The sequence below is a fragment of the Leptinotarsa decemlineata genome, unplaced genomic scaffold, assembly GCF_025532065.1.
Source record: "Leptinotarsa decemlineata unplaced genomic scaffold, Ldec_3_MD MMD2_tig00026336_RagTag_RagTag, whole genome shotgun sequence".
Taxonomy (NCBI): Eukaryota; Metazoa; Arthropoda; class Insecta; order Coleoptera; family Chrysomelidae; genus Leptinotarsa; species Leptinotarsa decemlineata.
The window spans coordinates 6,831,621-6,859,025 of NW_027412692.1; the positions used below are offsets into that span (position 1 = coordinate 6,831,621).

Sequence of the window (27,405 nt, forward strand, 5' to 3'; positions counted from 1 at the left end):
TGGGATGGGATGGATGCCAAGATCACCCTGGGCGACCCTGGAAAGCTGGCGCCGAAAAAATATCTGGCGATGACTGGCTACTGTCAACTGAGGAAACACCTCCATAATATGGGGCTAGTGGACACACCTCTATGCAGGATGTGTGAACAGGAAGATGAAACTGTCAGGCATGTCATATGCAAATGTCCGGAATTATCATCAATAAGAGAGTGTGTGTTCGGTGAGTCTTGTCCTACACCTGCCGATATAAAGGAGATGACAATCTGTTTAGTCTTTCTATCGAAGAGAATCGTTTTTGGTAATTTACTACCAATTTAGACGTTGCTCGGTAGGGGTTGAGGGCTTTCAACGCCGTTTGACTGTCTGAGAATATTGTTACGGATTCTTCCCATCTCTCCGCACACAATTCAATAGCGTAAATGTTCGCTTGAAATACTGTCGCATAGGTTTCTAGGCAGGTTGTTATCGCTGTCCAGGGTCTGCGACTGAAGACACCTGCACCAGAACCGGAAGGTGTTTTTGATCCATCTGTGAACCAACAATTATTTGTTCTCAATATTTCCCTCTCCCGGAGGATCCAGTCCTCTCCTTGCGAATGAGTGCTTGATCCCTGCTCTGGGACGTGTTTACCCTTGGTAGTAAACGTAAATTGAAAAGTAGGTCCTCAACAATCTTTATCTCTAGACATTTGAGGGTTGACAGAGAGTGAACGGTTAAACCCTATTTGTTATATGTTGCGGAGCAGGAAGAGATGTTATGTTGGTAAATTGTTGATGCTTAGGAGTTGAATGTATTCACCAAATCGTTGGCAAATGGACATTTCATACGTATTTGCCTGATACATCTACGTTCTGAATACTCTCTTCAATGAATGGTAAATTTCCTAGAAAAGGTATATGTCGACTTTCACTGGACTACACCACCTTCTGTTTTCTGTTTTTCATTCCTGCTTCTTCGTTTTTCGCTTTTAATTCAGGAACTTTCTACGGCTCAAAGGCTGACTTTATAAAACACATCCATTATTCGAATGTTTCACGACAAAGTTTTTCGAAATATTGTTCTAATAAAACGGAGCGAGGATGGAATTAATGAAAAAGTCAGCGTTTTTGAGATGAAATGAATGGCGAAGTCTCTACGACAAAAAGGTATTGCAGCTCGTACTCAAAGAATGTACATTTCAGTACGGGTCGTACTTTTTAGAATCAAATACCATTCGAAAGGGAAAATGAAGCATCATGATAGTGGCCACAACTCGGTCAGAAACCTGATATCTCGTTGTTGGTCCAACTCATTTTGTAGATGGGAGGCATAATCAAAAATGAAGCGAACTGAATTTTTTTAGAGAATTGATCTCCAGAATGAATCTGTCAAAGTTGTATTCTACCGAATATTTTGAGGCTCATTAGAAAGCAGTAGATGTTGAAATAACGCATAAAAAAGAACTTGAAACGCTCAGGGATAGAGTATCGGCAGTAGAAAAGAAAAATTAAAGGTTATACTTTGATTATTGACAATATACCAAGGGAAGACCCATTTTCTGCAGTCGTCAACTCATTTGCACAAGAATTATAAATAAATTGCGAAGAAAAGATCTGCGAGACGTCCATAGACACACTGCTAATCCAAACTACAAACAAAATCATATTGCCACTGAGTTCATAATAGCCGACAAACATAAGGCCGACGTTCTTAGGAACTGACATCTTCATATGGTTGGATTATATTTCCGAGGATTTCCAGAAGAAGAAATTACAAAAAAATATTATGAACTGGAAGCCAAAATCAAAGGTTTTTCTATTATTGTAGATGACGTTACTGTAACTTTCGAAGAATTGCAGGCATTCGAAAGAATGCAGACTGGAAAAGAGAATATCCAATCCAATATAAAAAAACCTTTAACAAAATAGCGGTGTCTCTTTTACATCAAGATTATGTATTTTCAGTGCGTGGAGCATATTTATATTGATTTAGGTAGTTTGGTGTGCTAATACCTGTACCAGGATTAGGTAAATTGTCAATAACATTTGTCGACCTTTTTCTACCTTTCGTCATGCTGTTTGCTATTCTTGAACTACTTACAGCGGGATTCCAAATTCGGTTGAGGTACACAGCTTTTTTTTTCTGTTGAAATTATGCATGTGTTTGTGGATCTCTATTGCCTCCCCTACCAATCGGCTATGGTGTTCCTGGTTGGGGGCAAAGTTTTCCGTGTTTTCAAACAGAATACTGAGGTTTCCTTCACTGAGTGCGTATTCCGTCACATCCGACTTGTCCGTTTGACCTAGTCAGTAATTCCTTTCCTGCTACTTCAGCCTTGTTTCCATGAATCTTTTGGTAGTTCCGATGTATGCCTTTCCACAAGTGCACTAGATGCCATACACCCCCGCTGCTGATAGTGGGTCTTTTTTGTCTTTAGCCGATCTGAGACTTTGTTGTATCTTCTTGGTGGGTTTGAAAACCGTTTTAATGTTGTGTTTCCCCAAGAGTTTTCCAATTCTGTCTGTGACCCTAGAAATATATGTTAGATACGCACGTGCAACTATCTGAGGCTCTTACCCGTTTTGAACCGTGACCTCGGGTACACTGTATCCATTCGATCTCGAGGTTACTAGAAGATGTTCCAATTCTTCCTCTAGATGCTCTGGTTCACATATTCTTCAGTTAGCGTAGAGATGACACCTTTCTTTTGACTAGAATGGTGGTTTGATAGTGCGTTCGATGAGTACATCTAGAAGTGCTATCCGCTGGTCCTATTCAGTCTGCATGGTGAACTTGATGCTGGGGTTTTGAGCGTGCAAGTGGTCTAGGACAAGGTTTAGAGCGTCCCTTCCATGTTTCCAGATGACGAAGGTATCATCCACGTAATGTAGATCGGTGTTAACTTGGAGACATCGATTGTCTTCTCGTTTTATGAAGAAGTTTCTAATTCAAATCCGAATAAAATAGTGACCCCGAAAACTTCGGCCGCGAAAGCCTTGACTTTGTAGTGGATTTGTAAACTGGTTATTTCTATCCCATCAAGGGTTAGTCAAGTACATTATGGATTTTCGTTTCGGAAAATCAGCCTTGTATATATATATTTTATTTTCAACGTAGTTACCAAATAAAATAAATGTAGGTGACTTTGTTGTATTACCTATCGAGAAGAGAGGAATGGTACTTCATTGAAAATTCTTTTTGTATCAGAAAAGTTGTTTCACACATGATTACGAATTCAAATACCTGAAGAAAATTCTAGATATAACTCACCAGAAGATACTTTATCATGCACTGGTTGAGTCACGTTTACAGTATGGGATCCTTTCCTGGTGCGCAGTAGCATCTGTACATCTGAAAAAACTAGAAGTTCTTCGAAGGGAGATATTAAAAATAATTTATAACAAAAAAATACATATCCAACAAATGATTTATTGAATGAAACAAAAATTTCAGATCTTCGAAAAAAATATGTGCATAATATAATCATATATACTTACAAAATAGTTATTTATGTATCAAGGGAATTAGGAGGGCCTTAATTACCGATGGCAAAGTTTGCGTCCCGAGGACCTCTGGCCCGAGGGACAGCAATTGCCTCAGGTTATTAAGGCTCATTAATTCCCGTGGTACATAGATAATTTTATTTCTGACCGATTTCAATAAAATTTTGTTCATTTTTGAAACGGAAAAATGTACCAATTCATTACCTTCCCGGTATATTTGAATCAGGTACCGTTGATTATAGTAGAGTTTTCTTGTTGCTAGGTTGTTGCTATGTTACTTGTTTATAAACAGAACTTTGTTATCAAGCTGTGTTTGCGGTGAAAACGTGTTTTCTACCCCAAATATAATGGAGGATATTTTGAAAAAAGCTGAACAAGCAAGAGAATCATTAATTCCATCGAAAAGTGAAGCCGTATACCAAAAAGAATACAAGATATATCTGGACTGGCTGACACGGAAAAATGTTATGCCAAAAGATGTCACTGAAACTGTATTTCTGGCATATTTTCAAGAACTGGTAAGGAATTTGGTAGTAATTGTGTTTATTCGTTTCAGTCAGAAACGTATAGTCCGAATTCTTTATGGACTAAATGGTCAATGCTAAAATCGATGGTGACTATACATGAGAAACGAGATATCACCAAGTTCAATGAACTACAGGCTTTTTTGAAACGGAAGAGTAAGAGTTATAAGCCGAAAAAGTCTGCTGTTTTATCTCCTAAAGATGTTATCAGATTCCTAAAGGACGCTCCTAATGATATTCATTTATTGCATAAGGTAATTTTTTTCTTATTTTCCTTTTTGTGTGTATTTATTTCCTTTTTTTTTGTTATAGGTTGTTTTGATTATGGGTTATTTTGGAGGATGCAGAAGTCAGGAACTTTTGAATATGAAGATATCGGATATAGAGGACCGGGATTCCGTTATGGTAGTGAACGTACCGGAAAGTAAAACTGGTGTATCGAGGAAATTTACAGTTGTGGATGAAAAAGAGTTCTCCGCTTTGCCTTTATTAAGACTTTATATGTCTTTGCGTCCTAAAGGTATTGAACGATTTTTTTTGAGCTTCCGACAAAATAAATGTACATCTCAGCCAACTGGAAAAAACATGTTTGGGAAAATCCCCAGCAAAATCGCAATGTATTTAGGATTGCCAAACTCATCTTCCTATACGGGACATTGCCTTCGTCGCACTTCTGCTACTGCTCTAGCCAATGCAGGAGCAACTATGACTAACTTAAAAAGACACGGAGGTTGGAAAAGTTCCACGGTGGCGGAGGGGTATTTGAAGGATAGCATCGAATTGAGAAATAAAACGGCGCGTATGTTGTCTACTTTGTCATCAGAAGAGGCAGGTACCTCAACTGTAGTGAACAGAAGCTCCAGCCATACAAAAGAAGAAATTGTTTCCAGTGGCGGAAGTAATTTTCAGGGAACATTTCAAAATTGTACATTTATTATTTGTAGTGACGTGAATAAATAAAATATGGTTCAGTTTTCATTTCTATTTATTTTTACTTGTGAAAGGTAGAGGGAATTATAAAATCTATAATGTCCCAAGGGAGTTATGACCCTCTTTATTGATAGCGTAACTATGACGATATAAGCTTATAATATCCCGGTCAGAAATAAATAAATATATTCTGCAACAAACAGAACACAGCTATGATACCCGCAGTAAAACTCAAAATACAGTACAAACAAATCTGGTTAAAAAAATAATAGACCAAAGATCTTATGAATGTCTAGCCTGTAATTTTTTTTGCCAGATATATACAAACTATATATTTACCAAATCAATTCATTTAGTTCAATGAAAAAAATGTTTAAACACTATTTGTGCACAACTGATAGGTTCATATTCCAATCAGTTATGGAGAATTAACTCCTAGATACCTGAAAATAACTCAGATACCCAGTCAGGCAGACCGGATACCTGCTACAACAATATAAATGTGGGCCCCGAACAACAGAGTGACCAGTGCGATTCTTGAAAATGGCTCTAAAGCAGGAGCCGAAACGTCGAAAAGATGAAAATTATAAACGCAGTTCAACACGGACAACAGCGAGCGCTTTCGATAGCAGGTTGTGCTATCATCTTGATGGCTCTACTCAAACTGAACGTTTTATCTTCTTGTTTGTTCTTGTATACGGTATATCCCTTCATTCGGATATCTCTTTAAATCCAGATTTCAAATCATTTTATATCACAGTAGACAATGGAAGTCCGAACTAATGAAATTCAATAAATATTTTAATGACACACCATTTTTCTTCGTCACATCACATGAAGTAGGTAATATCGAATGTCCATATTTACACGGTTCACGACACACTATTCATAATCATTATTTATCGCTGTCAGTTTTCAGATGTTATTATCGCCTACCTGATGCAACAATATTTTGATTGGTTTGTTTGTCCTTGACCCCAATTTCTCCGCTTAAGTGCTACAGATTTAATTTCTTTATTATGAAATACCAAAACCCAACACAGGTAGGTGTTAAAACAGGTCCCAAACAATGCAATTTTTTGTGGTACCGAATGACACCTTTAATAGGTATATTTGCATTCTCATTTCGATGTGGGAATGTCTGCTTAGATATTATCTGCTCAAAGCTTGCGATATTGAAATGTTTATTCGATTGAGGTGGCAGATTTCACTATAGATAGGAGACGGAAATGACGGGAAACTAATTATTATGATGATTATATTAGGTTATATTAGGTCAATGACTATAGTCAACACAACAAAAAAATATTTTTTGAATGTTTCCTACACTAAATTAGTCAATTTCTACTAATTTTGGGGTGATAAAAATGAAAATAACAATGAAAAATTTTTATTAGCTCTGGTTTTTGAGATACACAGTACTTAATCTTAAAGAGTAGTTATACTATACGTGAAAAGTGAAAGTACATAAAACAATATTGTTATGTTTCTTTTAGAATATTTTAAGTACAAAATTAATAAAAAAAAACATTATTCTTAGTGTTTTGACAAATAAAAGAAGTTTGTACCACCAAATTTCAATTAAGTCCATCCGATTCATTGTAAGATCGCTGTCGTTTAGCTTGTATTTTATAAAACACTTCTGGAGCATCCCTACACACAGACCAGCAGTAGTCTGCAAGCATTGCTTCATTCCAAAGGCCCTGATATCTCTGTTCCATTAAGGCAATGTCTTGATGGAATCTTTCTCCATGTTCGTCACTCACAGCTCCACAGTTTTGTGGGAAGAAATTAAGATGAGAGTGAAGAAAATGAATTTTTAAGGACATGTTGCATCCAAGTTGGTGGTAAGCTTGAAGAAGCTCTTTAACCAATGCTGTGAAGTTATCATCTCTTTTGTTACCTAAAAACCCATGTACAACCCCCTTAAAGGCTTCCCAGGCTCTTTTTTCATTTCCTGTCAAAATCATGTCAAAAGCAGGATCATTTACGATTTCACGGATTTGAGGCCCAATAAAGATGCCTTCCTTGACTTTAGCATCACTCAACCTGGGAAACTTTGCTCTCAAGTACTTAAAAGCTTGTCCTTCCTGGTCCATGGCCTTCACAAAGTTTTTCATTAGTCCCAACTTAATATGTAATGGGGGAAGGAGAACATCCTTAGGATCTACAAGAGGCTCGTAAACTACATTTTTCTCATTAGGGTTTAGGTCTCGTGTAGGCCAGTTCATTTTTTTATAGTGAGATTTTCTATCCCGACTGTCCCACAGACACAAAAAACAACAGTACTTGGTGAACCCTAATTGCATTCCTAGGAGTATAGCAATGACTTTCAGATCACCACAGATGTGCCACTTGTGTTGTTCATATTTGATTGATTGGAGAAGTGTTTTCATATTTATATACGTTTCCTTCATGTGAACTGCATGACCTATAGGAATAGAGAGTAGCTGATTTCCATTATGCAGAAGTACAGCTTTTAAGCTTAGTTTTGAAGAGTCTATAAACAGTCTCCATTCAGATGGAGTGTGATCCAAATTCAAGCAGTCCATCAAACCATTAACATCAGAACAAACTACGAGGTTTTCTTTTTTCTCAAAAAAAGGAAGCAAATCTTTTTGACGCTGTCTGTACTGAGATATTTTCACATCATGTTTTAGAAGATTCCACTGTTGTAGTGTTGACCCTAACAGCTCAGCCTTTTCCTTAGACAAGCGAAGATCTCTTATAAGGTCACTCAACTCTGCTTGACTTATTCTGTGCGGATCACTAGACCTATCGCATACCTCAAAATCAGGGTCATAGGATGAAGAAGGATGGGTTGCTCCTTCTAAACAGTCTTCATCACCTTCCTCTAAAATTTCATAGTTTTGGGGTGGAGAAGGGACTGGCAAATTGTCTGAGTGTGGTACAGGCTGAAGAGCAGATGGGAGATTAGGGTATTTAACCGTTCCTCTTTTCTTCATAGATAAACCTTGCTTAATGGGAGGAGTTAAGCAGAAATAACAGTCGTCTGTATGATTGGTAGGCTCACGCCAAACCATAGGTACTGCAAAAGCCATTGCCCGGTTTTTATTTTTCAGCCACTCTCGTAATATGACGGAACAAGAATTACAACATATATGAGGAGCCCATGATTTATCTTGGTCCCCAACTTTCACACCAAAATAATGTTCATAGGCTGTCTTAACGATAGGTGTCATTTTACGTTTCTGAGCCTTAAATATTATTTCACCGCATATATAGCAAAAGCTATCGACAGAATTCACACACTTTCGAGGCATTTCAGATCAGCACTTAAATTAATTCAAAAATCAACTTCACACGATAATTTCAATAGCAACCACGTGCGTACAATTGACAAACTCACATAGGTTATGTTTACTACTTAAGAACAGCTGATGAGAGAGGTGTTATGTAAACAAACATGTGTACCAACTGTTGGTGATGAAATATTTCATTTGTTGAAAACTCAATATACATATATATAATATAATGATACTATATCTTGAAAACAAGAGCTAATATATGATTTTTATGGTCACTTTCGGTTTTAACACGTGGAAATACATTAAAATCATCTAATTTCAACCCCGAAACAAAAACTTTGTTGTGTTGTGAAGGAATGGTCATTATGAAGTTGACGTAACTTCCTATTGGAGACACTTTTCCTTAACCAGAACAAAAAAGCTGTTTCTCGACACGCGTTTCGCTAACCAAGTTAACATCATCAGGAGATGGCTAAAACTACTTCTTAGAAACTATGCCAATGTTTTTTATGCATAAAGACGAATCTTTATCCTGTGTAAAGAGGACCATTAAATTAATTACTTGTTATTTACTACCTGATTTACACCTAATCTTTGCTCTTTTCCTACGTATGATTGAGAGCAATGGGTTATTAGTAATGGGACCTCAATCACCTTTCTCAGATCTCATTCTACATTTCACGATTTCCAAACTTTCGAAGGCAACTGAAAACTTGTCATGTGCCATTCTCGACAATTTCAGGTATTCCTCACTCTTTCTGTGGTCGTTCTTCATGACATGTTGAGCAATACTGGACTTTCTGCAGATAAAAGTTTTCATTAATACTTCTTTCATTGAAAGTTAATCGCTCGTTATTTATCAATGAGAAGCAAAAATCAATAAGGTTTTTTTCCCAAAAACTCAAATTGTTTTGATTCGCAAATTTCGTATCGATTTATCAATGAATAATTAATTGAATAAAATACAGTTGGATTATCAAATCTAACATCTAAATAATGTATCCGCCCAATTCAGAACAGGGTAAACTCAGTCATAACCATCAGGAATTATTCATTCTTTCTTCGTTACTTTCGATTGAATTGTCATTTGATTCCTTCCGTTAAAGATGAGATATTAGGATGAATTATTCACAGTGTTTACTGAAAAACAATATATCTATTCTAAAGTTGGGATTCTCTAACGAATTTCAGAATTAAAATATTTCATTGTGGCTCAAAATTCCATCACATAAACGTGAAAGTATGCTAGATGAGGCTCAATGCATAAATTGCAGAAAAATGGCTCACAGAAGACAGATATTTTTTTCAAATAAAACAGCCATCACCTTCATGAGCAATCAATTTGCAGAAGAGATGAGAGCATCACAAAGAGAATATGTTGAAAATAATAGATTTGAAGGAAAACTCTTTGTGTGAAGGCTAGTTTTCGGCTTTTTTGGCCGTGGTCTGCAGGATTTATGCCTGCTGGGCTTCTTAAAATCTGCCACACTGTGACATGGATAATATTCAGTTCTTCAGCTATTTTCCGAGTACTGGTATGAGAATTTACTTCAATCTCATTCAAACAGCTTCTTCAATTTGAACTGTTCGTACCGTTACAGGTTTCTCAATGACAACCGTCGATCTTTTGAAGCTGCCTGTTTCAGAAAGTCGTGCATGGAGACGTACAAAAGTTCTTCTATTAGGCACTACACGCTGAGGAAATCTTTCATGGTAAATGTGTCTTGCAGCATTCGAGTTTCCGTGAGCCATTCCATAACAGAAATGCATTTCTGCCATTTCATTGTTAGTAAATTGAACCATGTTTTACAAAAATGGTTCGAAAAATAACCACTAAACACACTTTTTATAACAATTATAAATTAAAAGCTTATAAAGTTGATAACAACTGTCAAAATGTTTATTAAATGCTGCAATCGTTTTCCAATGCAACCCTTGATTATTATTTATCATATTTTCAGAAGAGTGCGAAATTCAATGATGCGACGGCTGGACGGTTGTATTGAAGCCGAAGGAGGCCATTTCCAACACTTAATTTAGTGCAATTCGTCAGTCCAGATGTTAAGGTTATTTAATATTTGTTGTTATTGTTACATAATTAGTAATTAAAAATTGTAAAAATAATAATTTCCAAAAGAAACATTTAATTCTCCATATTATTCCTTGTGGGGTCCAGGGATATGCAATTAGGTGGACCTTTTTTTCTTAAAAACTAAGTAAGATACGAAAAAAATTCAAGAGACAAAAAAGTTGTATTTCTAAATACTCAATCAAAAGAAATAATAAAAATTACACAAATTTTGGTGGCGTACATTTTTAAGTCAAAAATATTCGTTCATATCCCGCTCGAGACGCCACTGGATTTAATAAATTGAATCACGTTCGGGCTAAATTAGTTCCTTAATGTTATAAATACCATTGCCAAATTACAACAAAATTAGGTAAAGGATATTTAAGATATTTACGAATAACTTTTTTTTATTTTTATTTCAACAACCTGTATCTTGAGAACGAAGGATTTGCGGATCCATGTTTATATGAACATTTCGTCTTAAAATTACCTAAAGAATCGTCAGTTGAATTTATGTTACATACTTAATTAACACCCTGTATATTCAATTATCAAGTAGTCTTGGTGGAATTAGAAGAAAATGGATTCGAAACAATTTAGGATATTTTCTATAACAGCGCCCACATCTAATGATCAGCGCAAATCACTTGTAACCAAGTTCATTATGAATCAAAGAGCAGAACCAAATCATCTGCGCTTTCTTTCTTCAAAAATATTCAAGGTACAGTTATAGTAAATTAAACAAAATCGAAAGTAGATCCAAAAATTCGTAGTGAGCTGTGATGCAATAAGCCAGTACACAAAACAAACGAGAGTTCACTGTCAGAAGGGCCACGGGTATGGCTACTACTACGCCGGAGCAGAAAATTTATTTGTTTGTTTTTAATCCACATAAAAAATAGGTTATAGAATTGTTGTGAAATGTTCAACCTGCAAAATATTCCTTTCGGAAGGCAACATTTAGATATGATAAAAAGGTGCTCCAAACCGTCTATGGTGAGTGGTCAAAGGTCATCAATAAACTAGACAGGGCGAAAAAACTTGCTTGTTTAGAAATAAAAGAGAACCGCACAGATATCAGCATTGGAGACACTCTCGAATCAATCCGCTTTACATTTTGAAATGACGGGAAAGTGGAGAGTGGGCCCAACTACGAAGGATCGGACAAAAAAGAAATTTTGGAACAAGAAAACACAAGCTTGGCATACAGACGAGTTGTAAACCTGATATAAAACGGCAGTATTGTATTTGGTGTCCTTTCTAGGCGAAAGTGTGTACAATCTTGCAATGCTCAAGGAATGTTGATGAATGAGCGGATCAGTGCAATTCAACCTACACTCAAGACATTGATGAAAAACATCCAACAATGGATCTGAATAAACCAGTTAGGTTAGGTCCAAAGTGAGTGGGTCTATTCGACCCTACATCGCAATCCGCGAGGGTTTATTGTAGCTCACATCTATTCACACTCGACCAAATAAACCCGGCTTCTTAACGGAGCCGAGTACTTTGTATGGTGAGTGGTCTTGCAGGTCAGTGTTCTGCCGAACTCTAAAATCCTGATTCGGTCCGCAGCGGGGCAGGCACAAAGTATGTACTATCTTGTTTCATCATTTTCCAAACAGAGGCGACACACACTATGTTCCAACAGTGCGAGTCTCTGCATATTATGATTCAAATGGCAGTGACCTGTGAGAAGGTCTGTTAGACATCGTAGTTCCTCCCTACTGTAGTCCAAGAACTGTTTGGTATCAAGCTTCGAAGGGTGAATAAACGCCTTGGAGTGAGCCAATTTTGGAAAATTCAGCCAGAAGTCCATAAATTTTCTTGCCATCCAGCTGTTCAATAAACCAGTACACAAATCAAAATTATTGGAATACTAGTCATGAGAAGTTGGTAGGAAAAACGCAACTTATGAAAATCATACAATAAACTGTACTGATTAGTTTTTCAATATGTATCGGCCAGTTCTATTCAATTAGGAATAGACGAGTTGAACGGTTCTCAAGCAATGAAAAAAACAATGCCTAGACATTGGTTTACGTGTCTCAATTGGAAAATAATATAAAAGATTCAATATTTTCTGACTATGCTATATACCTTTTTGACAGAACTTCAACTTGTAACAAATGTATTATAGTTTTATATTATAGCAATATATGTATTATTGATTCCAAACATGTTGGTATTCGGTAGAGGTTAGTATTGGATCCACTTTTGTTAAAAGATTTCCATAATTAAACTTCAATACAATATGAAAAGACATCACAATTATTCTTTTGAATTCAATTCGTGAACTGCTTTAGCTGATATTAAAACTATGAACGTTTTTTTTTTGAGTAGGTAATATTCGGTAAACGCATGCACAGTTTAAATTAGTAAACAAATAACTATTTCATGTTCTTTTGCCCTTGTTTGCTTCATTTTCACTTTCAAAAACATTATTAAGTTTTTATTCATAAAACACACTCTTATTTTCCATATAATGTTTTTTGACCGTATACTGTTGGACTTGCTTCAAGTATTTCATTCGCAATAAGGTTAGTATCAACCAGTTGGATTTTGATATAACTGTGTTGGCTGATACTTTGTCAAAATCCATGACAATACTATTTTAAGTAACACTTCGTGAGAAAGAACTAAACAGTTCACAGAACTCAACTATACTTCAGACGTGTTCAATACTATTTGCAGAAGAACCTACTGTATAATAAAAAAACACATGTTGCGGTTTGTATCATAATGAAGAATTACCTAAAGTAACTGAGCAATTTCAGGGATTCATTCAATGAGATTTTAAAATTCCGAATGATTGCGATGCCTGGAAACAAATTTATTCGTGGTCAAAGGTCAAAAATCTCGAAAAAAATTGGTTTCTCGCGATTTTCAGAAAAACGGTAAGTTTTATCATAAAATAACCTCACAATAAAATTGTACATCATAAAATTCTCTTAGAGCCACCGTTTCTGAGATACGACGAGATTTTTGACCTTTGACCTCGAATACATTTTTTTCCCGGCATCGCGATCATTCGGAATTTTAAAATCTTATTTTTAACTATATTTTGAACAATTACACGCGTTTACAGCTTTTTGTGAATTTATGTACCTTCCAATGTCTAGATTGACCGGATTAATGGTGGAAATGATGATTTATAAAATGTTCCGTGATGTCGTATTACTAGCCATTACCACGAATCTTGACTGTTCTCAGCATGGAACCTGAAAGAGGAAAGTGGCCGGGCAAGATACTCTGTGCTTCTGTGAACCGTTTACTGGAAGGAATGCCAAGATATGCGGCTTTATGTTCGTTAATAACTGCATTATTTCCATAACTCTTCTCTTTCACTACGCCCTGTCTTGAAAGGAAATAATTTGGAAATATAACTCGATAGAAAGAGTTGTTAAATCTTTCCAGCAGAATACGTAAAGTAGATATTAGGAGGATAACTGTAAAATAGTGTCCGATATCCATCTTGGGAATGAACATAACATTCAAAGGAGATTGAAGTAAATCTATTTAGTCCGACATGCCCTAATTTATAGGTAAATCGTTAATTTATCAAATTTATAGTTCTCTTAAATTCTGAAAATGAATGTACTCGAAGATTGGATACAATGAAATATGAATCATCTAAGTTTTAATTTTTTGACGTGACATTTATGAACGCATATACTGAATATGTATTTTTTCATGACCCCGCTTTCAGTGGTATTACGAGTACTAATATTTCAATAGCATGTATACTACCTGAAAAAGTAAAGCAGCATTTTGACTGGTGGATCGTTCTAACTAGCAACACATTAAATTTTATTCAGCTAGAAGCAGTAACTGTTGAACAGTAGAAATTAAACTCCAGTGTCGGAAAGATCGAGAGTATATAAGTTGTCTTGTGGTTCCTATCTCAAATTTTACATTGGTCAATCTTCCTCCAAAAGCATAAGACACCACATGAGCAGTTTCTTGAATGAGAATACGAATTAACCATTTGGCATTTCATCGCCATTTGTCATTTACAGTCGACACTAATTTTTATTTAGCACATTATTGCGACAAGAACACTTTTTACAAGCAATTGAGGAGTCAGTTATTAAGATATAATCCAATAAATATTTCACACAACTCTAAGTCGCCCCACAGGGAAATGCATGTTTTTGTATAAAGGAAGTTTGGTAGATAGTGAAACCTAGAAAAATCTCCTATTCAAAACATGTGCTAAAGAAGTGTTTTGAAAATTAGATCTGCAAAAAGCAAAGCTATGAATATTTATCTAGAAAGTTCCATCACACTGTTGACTCTTCAGCAACTATGAAAAATTGATTGTCTGGTCCAATTTCATCTTGCTAGAAGTGGACAGGAATAGTCTATACTATAACTCACTGAATTCTCAGAAATGACGTTTTTGCCTTAATCTGTCTCTTGCAGTGACGTAAGGAAATTACACTGAAAATATGAAAAATGATGATAAAATATATGGTTGAAAATCATGCCCTTGAGAAAATATCGCTGGCCGCCGCTGGTAGCCATAAATCAACTGTGACGTGGTTAAGACCGCGCGCAGCCGCGATTATTATGATCTTAGTATCGACTTCGATGGAATTCCGACGAATATTCTACCGACTTCGATGGATTCCTGAGGAATTCTCTACCGATTTCGGAATAGTTCGTTTGCTGCACATAAACGCTACCTACGAGCATATCGATATAGTCAAGTTTCGCGGACAGTGTGGTGCAAAGCGATCTTCTTATAAGGCGATACACATTTGAATAAAAGTTGAAGTTTTAGTTAGTGTTTTGTTATGAAAAAAATTTAAGTTTGATTATTATACAGTGTAGTCAATTATTGGTGAACCTACGGGTAAAAAACGTAGCAATATAGAAACATAATCTTGATAGCAATATTTTCCTTTCAATGCAATGATATTTCAGAGAATTTAGTGCCTGCTATTGTGGAATTGTACTATGATAGATTTGATGAAAATTACTGAGAAACTACTGTAGAAAATTATGATTTTGAACAAGCCGTCGAAAAGTTTTCTTCTGTCAAACACTTCATTACTGATTTCCGATTTGAAATATACAGTCTAAACACAAGTTGGACTGAAAAGTGCGTAGGCTATCATTGGAAATGAAATGTTTTCAATAGAATTTGATTTTTATATTCAAAGGCCAATACAACGATTATAGCGGTCAAACAATTTTCAAAACAATTTTCATGTTACGATTTGTCTTTAGTTTCGACGATTACCTCTTCATATGCGCTAAATTTATTTCCAGTGAGCATCCTCTTGAGGTATGAGAACAGGAAAAAGTCGCTGGGGGCTAGATCTGGAGAATACGGTGGATGCAGTAGCATTTCGAAGCCCAACTCATGCAGTTTTGTCATCGATTTCATTGATTTGTGACATGATGTATTGCCTTGATGAACCAGCACTTTTTTCTTCAAATGAGGCGATTTTCCGCGATTTCGTCTTTCAAATGCTCCAACGTTACACCAACGTTTCTTACAGTTTGGCGCTGACCGCGGCCATAACAGAATTTATGTTCATTCTGATACACCGACATTGACAACAGTATATAAACAAAGGCAATTGACAGATAAAAAAAGTATACTAATAGGTAGTGGTTTTTAAGAAATAGGGCGAGGGCTCGTTTTTTTTGTCAAACCCTTATCACAGAAACAACAACAAAGAATTTGAAGCAATTCATTAGTACGTACATCTAAAATAATTCAAATAAAAACATAAATTTCCAACTTCAACTTCAACTCATGGAGTGACCGTAATTTTATACCCGGCAGTGTATTTTTGTGGAAAAATTGCTACTTTTTATTATACTGAGATAATTTAAAAAAGTCTATTGGTTGAAATTGAATTTTATTTGTTCGTTTTTCAAAAATTACTCGAAAACAGTGTACCCTTTTTACTTGGAAAAAATGTGGGAATTAGGTTGTTTCATGAATAGTAGCAAAAATTTAAAAACAAATGAGTTAGGGCAATTTGAAATAAATAAAGTCAGCGAACGCAGCGCCCCCTTGATATTAAACGTAGATTAATACGAAATTATACTTCCCAACGACGAAAAAACCTCGGGTACCGAATTTCATTCAAATAACTTCTTTTTTGCATCAATTTCAACACTCTGTATCTCCGAAACGAAACATTTGCGGACACAAGTTTATATGGACTTTTTTTCTTAATGTTGTCTCAGAAATACGTCACTTGGATATTTTAACGTACTTATGTTATACCCTGTATATTTTTTAACAGTATCCCAAAATACAGTCAACCTTATATTTATGGAACTGGTACTAACTGAAACTGACTTTTTTCTATTCAAACGACCTCTCTTACATTCATATTGAAAAGTAGTCATTGATATTTATCCTGAAATTAATTTTCAGGAACTGAATAGCGATTTGAGGAAGTTAACATCAGAAGCATTATTTTACACAAATAACGACGGAATCTAGCCACACTAATCGATTTCACCTCATCTGTTTTCATAATGTTAGTGACTTTCTTTTGCTATAGTGGATTGCATTCCCAAATCATTAAGGACATCCTGAGCCCAATCCTTTATTTCATTGTCAATGTCAAATAATGTTTGACTGGAGGATACGAACCCATTTCAGCTCGAAAAACAAAGCATTTCTCCAAACCAGAGTGTTTGTTCTCAGCAGGCCGAGTAGTGAATTCTTATGTCAACTTCAAAAGTGCTTAGACAAATATAAGAGATATTCCCTCTATTATACGAGCCGTTATTTATGGTCCCCGTTCTTTTATGTCGTGAAGGGCCTTACAGGCAAGTTGTAAATTGATTCGGACTCTGCGACAGGAAGTCTTTTCTGTTGGTGACTTTTGTATCCTGCATAGATTCATTCAAGAAGTGGATAGAGTTATCTTTTACAGAAATTCAGAATTAACATTGTTTTTATATTGGCAACCAACCTTTTGATTAAAATTTAACTTGATTAGGTGTTAAAGATGAATATTTTTCTGAAGAACAAATCTAAACGGTAAAGAATATTTGAGTGTAATTTCAACAATTCTCTCTGATTGAATTGAACACCAAAATATCAGCGAATTGAATTAATAAACACTCTTTATTAAATCCTTCAGGATCACAAAAAATGATGTAGAATACGTCACATATAAAATAAAATAGGTGCATATAATATACATATATACAGAGTGTAACATAAGTACGTTAAAATATTCAAGTGACGTATTCCTGAGACAATTTCAAGAAAAAAAGTCTTTATGAACTTGTGTCCGAAAATGCTTCGTTTCGGAGATACGGGGTGTTGAAATTGAATTTTTTTGTTCGCATTTTGAAAATAACTCTTGCAAAAAATAAGTTATTTGCACGACATTCGGTACCCAGGGTTTTTCTTGACGTGGGAAATCATAACTTCGTATTTATTTTCATGTAACACCTAGAGGGCGTTGCGTTCGCTGTCATTATTTATTTCAAATTGCCCTAACTTTTTTGACAGTAAATTTTTGGCACTTTTCATTAAAAAACCTAATTCCCACACCTTTTCCAAGAAAAAAAGGTACACCTCCTCAACAACGCTGGAGGTGATCGTTTTCGATATACTTATTTACAATTTTCTATATCGATGCATATTACTTTATAGCCAAATTTTTGTCACTCTCCGCTTGAAAATTAAGTTAATTAAATCGAATAGGCTATGAAAGTTTGTTCATAAAAATAGAAGTTCGCTGTCACATGTTTAACTATTAATTGACAAATTGACAGTTCGGAGTTTATAAAGTGATTTTTTGCTACCATGACCGACTTTACGAGTGCTGAAATGGCTGATATGGTTTTTGCATACGGCTTGGCTGACGGAAATTCAAGCGAGGCCAGACGCATCTATCAGGAAAGGTATCCCCAACGCGTGACTCCTTGTGCAGCGACATTTACGAATCTTTTCCAGCGACTTTCCGAATCTGGAAGCTTTGAAACAAATTCTGCAGTAAGACGGCCATGGACTACAAGAACTGTAGAAATGGAGGAGGCGGTTCTCGAAAAAATTAGTGAACATCTAGAGACAAGTACAAGAAAAATTAGGCAAACTTTAAATGTGAGTCGCATGACAGTTTACAGAATTTTAAAGGAACAGCAATTATATCCTTATCATATTTAGCGTGTCCAGGCACTTACGCTACGTGATTTCCAACCATGTATCGAATTTGCTCAATGACTTCAAAGAAAGGTTGAACAACATCCGCAAATTTTATCGAAAATACTCTTCACAGATGAGGCTAATTTTTCAAGAAATGGTATCATGAACTTCCATAACAACCACATCTGTATTTCGAAAATGAATCATTCTTCGTTAAACATTTTATATAAAAAAGTTGTTTATTTTGACGAGATCCAGCACATACTTAGTTTTTGTAATGTTCTCAGCAACTCCACTTAGCGTCCTAGGAGCTAAGTAATATGCATCGATGTAGAAAATTGTAAATATCTCGATAACGGTCACTTCCAGCGTTGTTGATGAGGAGGTGTACCTTTTTTACTTGGAAAAGGTGTGGGAATCAGGTTTTATCATAAAAAGTATCAATTTGAAATAAATAATAACAGCGTACGCAGCGCCCTCTAGATGTTACATGAAAATCAATACAAAATTATGATTTACCACGTCAAAAAAAAACCGGGTACTAAATTTCGTGCAAATAACTTATTTTTTGCAAGAGTTATTTTCAGAAAGCGAACAAAAAAATTCAATTTCAACACCTCGTATTTCCGAAACAAAGCATTTTCGGACACAAGTTCATATGTACTTTTTTCTGAAAATTTTCTCAGGAATACGTCACTTGAATATTTTAACGTACTTATGTTACACCCTGTATAAATATAACAAATCACAAATTTTATTGGCATCTACTATGAGTCCTGATGTTAACTCAAATATTCTGCTGTACTGTAAAAGTAACCGTTAATCAAAAACTCTTTTTAGTTTGACTGAAAATATTCTATTTTTTCACTTCTAATCATTAGAGAAATATTATTCAAAAAATTTGCACCTGCAACAGACGGACAATTTTCATAAAGCAAGGATGAGTGTTTTTGAAGCCTTAAAAAATCAAAATGTTTCGTTGAGTACGAAAGAATTTCAGAGTTTCGGTGGTGATCGTGTGAATAGTATGTACTTGTAGATGTACATGTACATACAGGGCGTTCCAACGAAAACTTGACCCCCCTGTAAGTCAGAAACAGACGTGTAATCGAAAATTGCAAAGAACACGTCAATTTTGATTTCTAGGGGGCTAATTCTGATATGGAGATCATATCTGAAACTTCATCCCCCTGCGGTCAGCAACTACCCCCCTATTTTTTTAAATGAAAGGTCTTTCGTCCCTCTATTACTTCTGTGATTTTTTTCTAAATTGGTTCATTTGTTATTGGGAAATTAAATGTTGAACGTTTCATTTAAGAAAAAACAGAAAATTCGCTGTCGCTCATTTCAATGAGGAAATCAACAGAAGTGATATCAATGGCACCACATTCAACGAATAAAGTGTTCAAAATGACCTCCATCTAGTTCCATACAATAATACAGTCTGCTTTCGAAAGTGTTCTTTACATTATTGAAGATGTCCGGACTCAAAAATCGGCATTCCCGAACAATTCTCTGTCGCAGATCTACTAGATTTGTAGAATTTATTTGATTAGTAGTAAACGTTTCGAAATGGACGACACTGTTAGTTTTTCCCGGCACTCGTAGCTTTTGTCGAATCTAGTTGTCGCCGACAAAAAGTAGATAGTTGGCCACTCTCACTTCTTCACGAATTATTATTCAGTCATCCTTGTCCACTGTGTTCCAACATGATTCATTCTACTGAAGAAAGAATAGAAATTGTTGCAATCTATTACCGAAATAATGAATGTGCTAAAGCTGCTGCAAGAATTTATAATACGAATCATCCAGACCACAACGTGAGCCATCAATACGTTACACAATTGATGTATAAGTTTCGAACTTCAGGTTCTGTTCACAACAGGAAACATGAAGTATTCCGTCCTGTCAGAAATGACGGAGTTGAAGTTGCAGTTCTAGGACATGTACAAATGGATAATCGACAATCTAGTGTTGTTCGGATTTTAAAATCCTACAAATTCCATCCTTTTAAAATGAGGCTAGATCAGGAATTAAAGAAGATGATCCTGATCGTCGACTTCAGTTTTGTGTGGTGTTCAGCGAGAAACTGACCAATAATCAAAATCTATTATACAGTACATGTTTTCCAGAAGGAAGTTCTTTCATGTTGGATGGTGAAGTGAATAGACATAATTGTCGTTACTGGAGCGATGTGAATCTTCATTTGGTGATGGAAACACATTCACAAACTCCACGAAAATTGGATGTTTAGGCCGACATTCTTGGTAATCATATTAATGGACCATTCTTCATTGAAGGTAATTTCAATGGCGACACATGTTCGGGTGAGACAGTTTTTGGACGAACGTTTTTCAATGCGTTGGATCGGCAGAAGGAGTCCAGTGGAGTGACCCGCTCGATCATCTGATCTCACACCGATAGATTTCTTTCTGTGGGGACACCTGCAGGTGGAAAGTGTACTCTACTAGGCCTACAAATGTAGAAGACCTGCGACAGATAATTGTTCGTTAATGCCGAGTGCTGGCCCCGGACATCTTGAATAATGTACTGAACGTTTTGGAGAGTAGACTGTATTATTGTATGCAAGTAGGTGAAGAATATTTTGAACGATTTATCCGTTGATTTTGTTTCCACTGATATTATTTGTTGTTGATTTCCTCATTAAATTGGACGACTCCGAATCCTCGATTTATTCTTGAATAAAACTTTCAATATTTAATTTCTCTATAACGAATGAACCAATTTCTAAAAAAATCACAGAAGTAATAGAGGGACACAGTTATCACAAATATTTCATTCTAAGAAATTGAATTTTCCAGCACATCTTAACAGCTAAATGAAATGTTCCAAAAAATTGGAATGAAACCCTAATCATAAAATGGCAAATATTTTTCATAGCTCTGTAAATTTTAATAATCTTACTGACTTTTATCTTATCTATAAATTTAGTCAACAACACCAAGATTCATATTTCAACAGATATCGAGAATACTACATGGGCTGAAAAGTCTCGCTTAACACATAGATGGTGCTAGTTTTATTGGATTCACAGCTTTTTCAGTTAGTACTAACCTTCAAAAGAAAGCTGTTGGAATTTCATGATATTCTACTCATAAGTTGGTGAGTAATTGTGCTTTTGTTATTTTCAAAACAATGGTGTTTTAATTTTACACTGCTTCTTGATTGGAAAAAATACCATTGAAACGAAGCAATGGCTTGAAAGGTGTTATAAGTACTCTGATCCATCAGAAACAAACAGAGAATGTTCCTCAATTTGGGTTATTACAGCAAATGCAAGTTTGAACAAAATAAAGTTGAGTTTAATTCATGAGTTTTTCAAATTCACTTCAAAAAGTATTCATAATGATATTTCAAATGTTGGGTTTTAATTTTCGAAGGGATTTGTTTCTAATTCACATATTGGCAACAGCGCCTATATCAAGTTGAAATAATTTATACGTACCTAGATATTCTACTTTAAAAAAGGAAAATTATCCTTATAAATCAACAATTAAGGCAAAATATAAGTTATAGTTTAATACCACCTCCACAAGCCACATAAACAACAGTTGTTTTATTATTTATTTATATAGAGGAAGATAGGTTAGGTGCACAAAATGTCATATGTCACAGAATGTCGCTAAACTCGGAACATAAATAAACAGAACAGCACGCCTCTGAAATATGTCATCTTTGTTTGAATCATACAGGTAACAGATTCATTGTCCTTCATTAGCAATAACCAATGTTGCCAAATGGTGGAATAGAAACGATTCCCTTTGAATGTTGAATGCATTATTTCATTCGTCTTTTCAAGTATTTAAATAATTTTTTAAAGAAAAAGGTCGAAATGATAAGTTTAACATGCGTTGTTTTAGAACTCTTTTATGAAAACTACTTGATTTTCGTCAAGAGGAACATTCCCCATTGAACGTTGGTTTGCTGACTTCAAACGTGGTCGTAGAGACACCGATAATGCAGAACGCATTGGATGTCCAAATGAGGCAGTAACACCAGAAAACATTCAAAATATCCACAAAATCGTTTTGAATCATCGAACTGTGAGTTAGCTGACATTGTGAAGGTATCAAAATAACGTGTTGGCTTTATACTGCATGAGCATTTGACTATGAGATAGCAAAGTGGGTGTCGCGCGAGCTCACTGTGGACCAAAAACAAGAACGTCTTGATGATTCTGAGCAGTGTTTCGCCATGTTCTAACATAACAAACCGCAATTTTTGCGTCGATATGTGCCAATGGATGAAACATGGATCTATCACTTCACTACGGAATCAAAATGATCGTCATCTGAGTCTTCTGGCATACCTCAAAAAAAAGGCTCACCGGTAAAAAATTGAGAGGTTACTGCTGAAACTGAGGCCTATGATTGTGTGGCTCTTAATGGATGAGGCTAATTTAGATTTTTTTTCTTGGGGCTGGGACTTTTAAGCCCAGGTGTTGGGTTTTATTATCGGGTGACAGAAACCAAGTAGATATAGATTATAATGAAACCTAGGTATCAGAATTCTGAAAACATAACCTGAAGACGCTAGATTTTATTCAAATAAGAAGTTGCTGGAGACCCCAACTTCACAATATAGTGTTAACAGCCTTAAACATCACGAGAAGATTGTGAATGTGTTGCTTTTCTAGAATCCTTAACAACAAGGATTCAACTGATATATTTGATTCATCCAAGAACTAGAGCAGTTCATATTTTCGCAATTCACCCCAATACATCAAATCCCATACTTTTTTATTTGAAAAAAATGTTTTTCAAAAACATACAATATAAAATTCAATATACTCGTAGGCATCGCTCTCAGAGAGCCTTGAAAATTTTCCCGCTGTTCACTACAGCACAATCTGGTGGATTATCTTTTGCTGATGAGTACTTCTAAAATTTTTAATGATATTTTCATTATCAGATTCGAACTTACAGAGAGGCAATCTTGCTGAATTTCGAGAATAGAACCGAATGTCCGTGAGATCAACAACATAATTAATTGGAAAATAGTTCTCGAGAATTTCGCAGTGGAATGTGTTTAGGAATTTTTCCATAACTTTGTTTACCACAAGGATTTTGATACGTATGAATGGCACTAATCAAAACACATTTTGATATTTTAAAAATAGAACGCTCGGAGTAGGTCAACGCTGGTATTGAGGTTTAAAAATAAATACCAATCAGTCCATAAATTCTGTTTAATGAATGTGTCTCAAATCAACTCGATCTGGTTCACGTTCAGTAGTTGTTGCTTCCGTTATTTTGCAGAAATCACCGACTGTACTCATGATATGTATTTATAAATTGTAGAATAAGTTGGAACGCCTCGTTTGAAGTGATAAATAGTCGGAAATAAACACACAGGGTGCCTAGAAGTCATGGCCCACACCAAGGGCGTAGCCTGGATTGTATACAGGGTGTAATTGAATAAGTATAAAACATTTAAGAAGGTGATTCCTCATCGAAAAAAAGATAGGATCTTTCATATAAAGAAACTTTATTGGAGCATCCCTTGTTAAGATACAGCCCCTTAAAGGGGGTACATAAAATTTGTATAACAATTTTTTTCACAAGCACTGAAAAAGTTACAATATTGAAATTAACCTGACGTTTTGTACTACCAAAAAGACACTTAGCCAGTAATTTATTTGGTTCACTCCATGGTTGTAAGGGGTGGAAAACGCAACCCCTAAAATTTATTTCCATTTAAAAATTTATTTCCGATAGCCTGTTTCATTCTTAACAAAAAATGTCTCTTGGGTTTTTTGCCCAAAATAAACCAGTTCGCAGCAAAAAATTATTTTAGGAACAACTACAGAGATACATTGTCATAAATGCAAAAATACGAAACTAATCTATCTAGTAGGTCGCTATTAGCGATAGTGACAATTAAATTGGTATGACGCTGTCAGTTTGTGAATTTTCGAAATTGAATTAATACTAATTGTGTGTTGTTGTTCTGTTCTTAATTTGTTACTTTAATAATTCACTTGTTATTAAAATAGCATACATAAATGAGGAAATTAGTTTCGTATTTTCGCATTTATGACAATGTATCTCTGTAGTTGTTCCTAAAATAATTTTTTGCTGCGAACTAGTTTATTTTGGGCAAAAAACCCAAGATACATTTTGTGTTTAGAATGAAACAGGCTATCGGAAATAAAATTTTAATAGGTACACAAATGATAAGACAAAAAGTTACATTGGAAATAAATTTTAGGGGTTGCGTTTTCCACCCCTTACAACCTTGGGGTGAATCAAATAAATTTCTGGCTGAGTGTCTTTTTGGTAGTACAAAACGTCAGGTTAATTTCAATATTGTAACTTTTTTAGTGCTTATGAAAAAAATATACAAATTTTATGTACTCCCTTTAAGGGACTGTATCTTAACAAGGGATGCTCCAATGAAGTTTCTTTATATTAAAGATCCTATCTTTTTTTTGATGAGGAATCACCTTCGTAAATGTTTTACACTTATTTAGTTACACCCTGTATAGGGGGTGGGAGACAAAGAAAATCATCGATGATATTATGAAGGTAGTAATTGAAAAAAATATATAAAAATCAGAAATAGCTTTACTACTTGACAATCAATTAAAGAAAGTCGCCGATATCACAAACATCTTTATCTTCGGGTATATTTTCGACCTAAGAAACCAGCTTCAGCCAATGAAATCTATGATAAACTTCTTTCGATCTTCTTTTCTTCATCACTTTCACTACTACTTTCTTCTTTTCTTTTTCAAAGTCCCTAAAACAAAAATACCTACGCTGTTAAAAATCTTAATTAATCTGAAATAAATCGGGTACATCAAATTATGAGAATTGAAATATACCTAGTTTATATAATATACCTGTTACTTGATTATTTCATTAGGTACTTACCTTTAAAAAACTTTCTTACAGCCATTTTCAAAAAAAAAACACGCACAACAATGCTAGACTCACAATTTGATGCACAAGACAGACAGACCTAGCGGAGCGCTGAGAATGAATGTAACCGATGAAGACGGACACCATTGGCTGATCCTCCCCTGTCACCCCACATCAGTGGCATAGCAATGGCGGTTCTGGACCCCCCTCCCTCCGAAATGTTAAGATATATTAAAAAATAAATTAAGCATGGAGTAGGTGAAAGAAAGAAAAGTTATCATTACTCTTGTCTACAAACATTGAATCATCGTACCATTGTTAGTTTGTCCTTTTGTTTAAATCATAAATTATCAAACGATACGTTTGAGCTCGGTCACTCGGTTAGTGTAAGGCAGTGTTTGTATAGCTGGCCGAATTTCGACTATATAGCCTGTCACAGTAAGTTTAGTTCGTACACCAGCCGCTAGTGGATATAGGAGATTAGTACTGTAACTTAAAGCAATATTTTGTTGAATTCATTCATGTAATGTTACGTTATGAATATATTCTACTATTGCTCTACACTGTTGTTTCTCTAGCCTTACTCATCTATTTGAAAGAGTTTGAAGCTCTGGACAAACTACAACTCTATATTAATGTTTATTTGGATAAAACACTTTGCTTCCTCATAAAATAAATAAAAATATTGAAAAATCATGAAATAAAAAAAATTCTATGCAATATTTAGTTTTTTCCATTACAAAAAGTGATGAAATTAGTTCAAAACCCTATATTAAGTACCCTGTTTTTCAAAAATTTTACCGGAGGGGTACCCCCGGACCCCCCGAAGGATATTTCTGGTTACGGTACTGCACCACATCCCGCCCACCAGCTCCACTCCTTTGGGTTTTTTACAATTTATTTTTAATTATTTTGGGTTTGCACTAAACGTTTTGCGATTAATTTTTCTATAACAAAGAAACTACACTATCCTTGTCGTTATATGTGACATTTTTTACAGTAAGAAATGATGTTAAAAAAGATACATTTGAGATCACATCCGGTATTGTTGGATTTCACAAGCCAGCACAGAAGCCTGTTAATTTCTTAGGTCTCATAAGAAGCGTCGCAAGCTATGAAGCTCGTCAGAATTACAGTTTGCCAGCGAATGGCCGCTCTTCTAAGGGGGGAGCTGCCCCTCCTTGCTTCGACCATGGCCCAAAAGAAAACTGGTAATGTTGAAGATCATTCCAATACAAAAAATATGTATGTTCTCATTCGATTTTCTATCGAGATAAGCATAAGCACTACGAAAGAATCTGCACGGCTCGCAGAGCGGTGCCCGTACAAAAATAGCGATTCACGTTGGATATAAATCACTGTAGTTCCACGCAAGGACGCCTTTAAGCGCGTAATTCTGGTGACATAAAGTAGGCTTAGTAAATTGACACTTCACGTGGAAGTACCTATAGAAAAGAGACAAATCCCAGTCCCAGGGTTGCTTATGATAATTATTTTTGGAATAGAATTAGTTTCCCCAGCCTCTGACTCTGTCAGAGTTAGGAGTTCAAGAAGTTCATATACTATATGTGAGAATTATTCCATAAACAATCTGATTCTATTGATGAATTGTGTTCAACTTCATAAATAGAAATAGTGTTTCAATGGGGAATGTTCCCCAATTTGGGTTATTACAGCAAATGAAGTTTGAACAGAATAAAGTTGAGTTTAATTCATGAGTTTTTCAAATTCACTTCGAAAAGTATTCAAATTGATGTTTCAAATGTTGGGTTTTAATTTTTAAAGGGATTTGTTTCTAATTCACATATTGGCAACAGCGCCTATATCAAGTTGAAATAATTTATACGTACCTAGATATTCTACTTTAAAAAAGGTAAATTATCTTTATAAATCAACAATTAAGGCAAAATATAAATTATAGTTCAATACCACTTCCACAAGCCACATAAACAACAGTTGTTTTATTATTTATTTATATAGAGGACGATAAGTTAGGTGCACAAAATGTCTTATGTCACAGAATGTCTCGGAACTTGGAACATAAGTAAACAGAACAGCATGCCTCTGAAATATGTCATATTTGTTTGTCTCATACAGGTAACAGATTCATT

The 27,405-nt window shown here is 35.2% G+C and overlaps 1 protein-coding gene and 1 long non-coding RNA gene across 3 annotated transcripts in view; one reads left to right on the plus strand and one right to left on the minus strand.

Moving 5' to 3' along the window:
- Window positions 1-27,405, minus strand: part of LOC111502284 (immunoglobulin superfamily member turtle) — a 278,977-nt gene that overhangs the window by 219,082 nt on the left and 32,490 nt on the right. The gene's annotated exons all lie outside the window — the stretch shown is intronic.
- On the plus strand, window positions 3,589-4,984 carry LOC141485789 (uncharacterized). The gene is made up of 2 exons (XR_012467456.1): window positions 3,589-4,000; window positions 4,039-4,984. It is a non-coding gene; the product is annotated as an uncharacterized lncRNA (long non-coding RNA).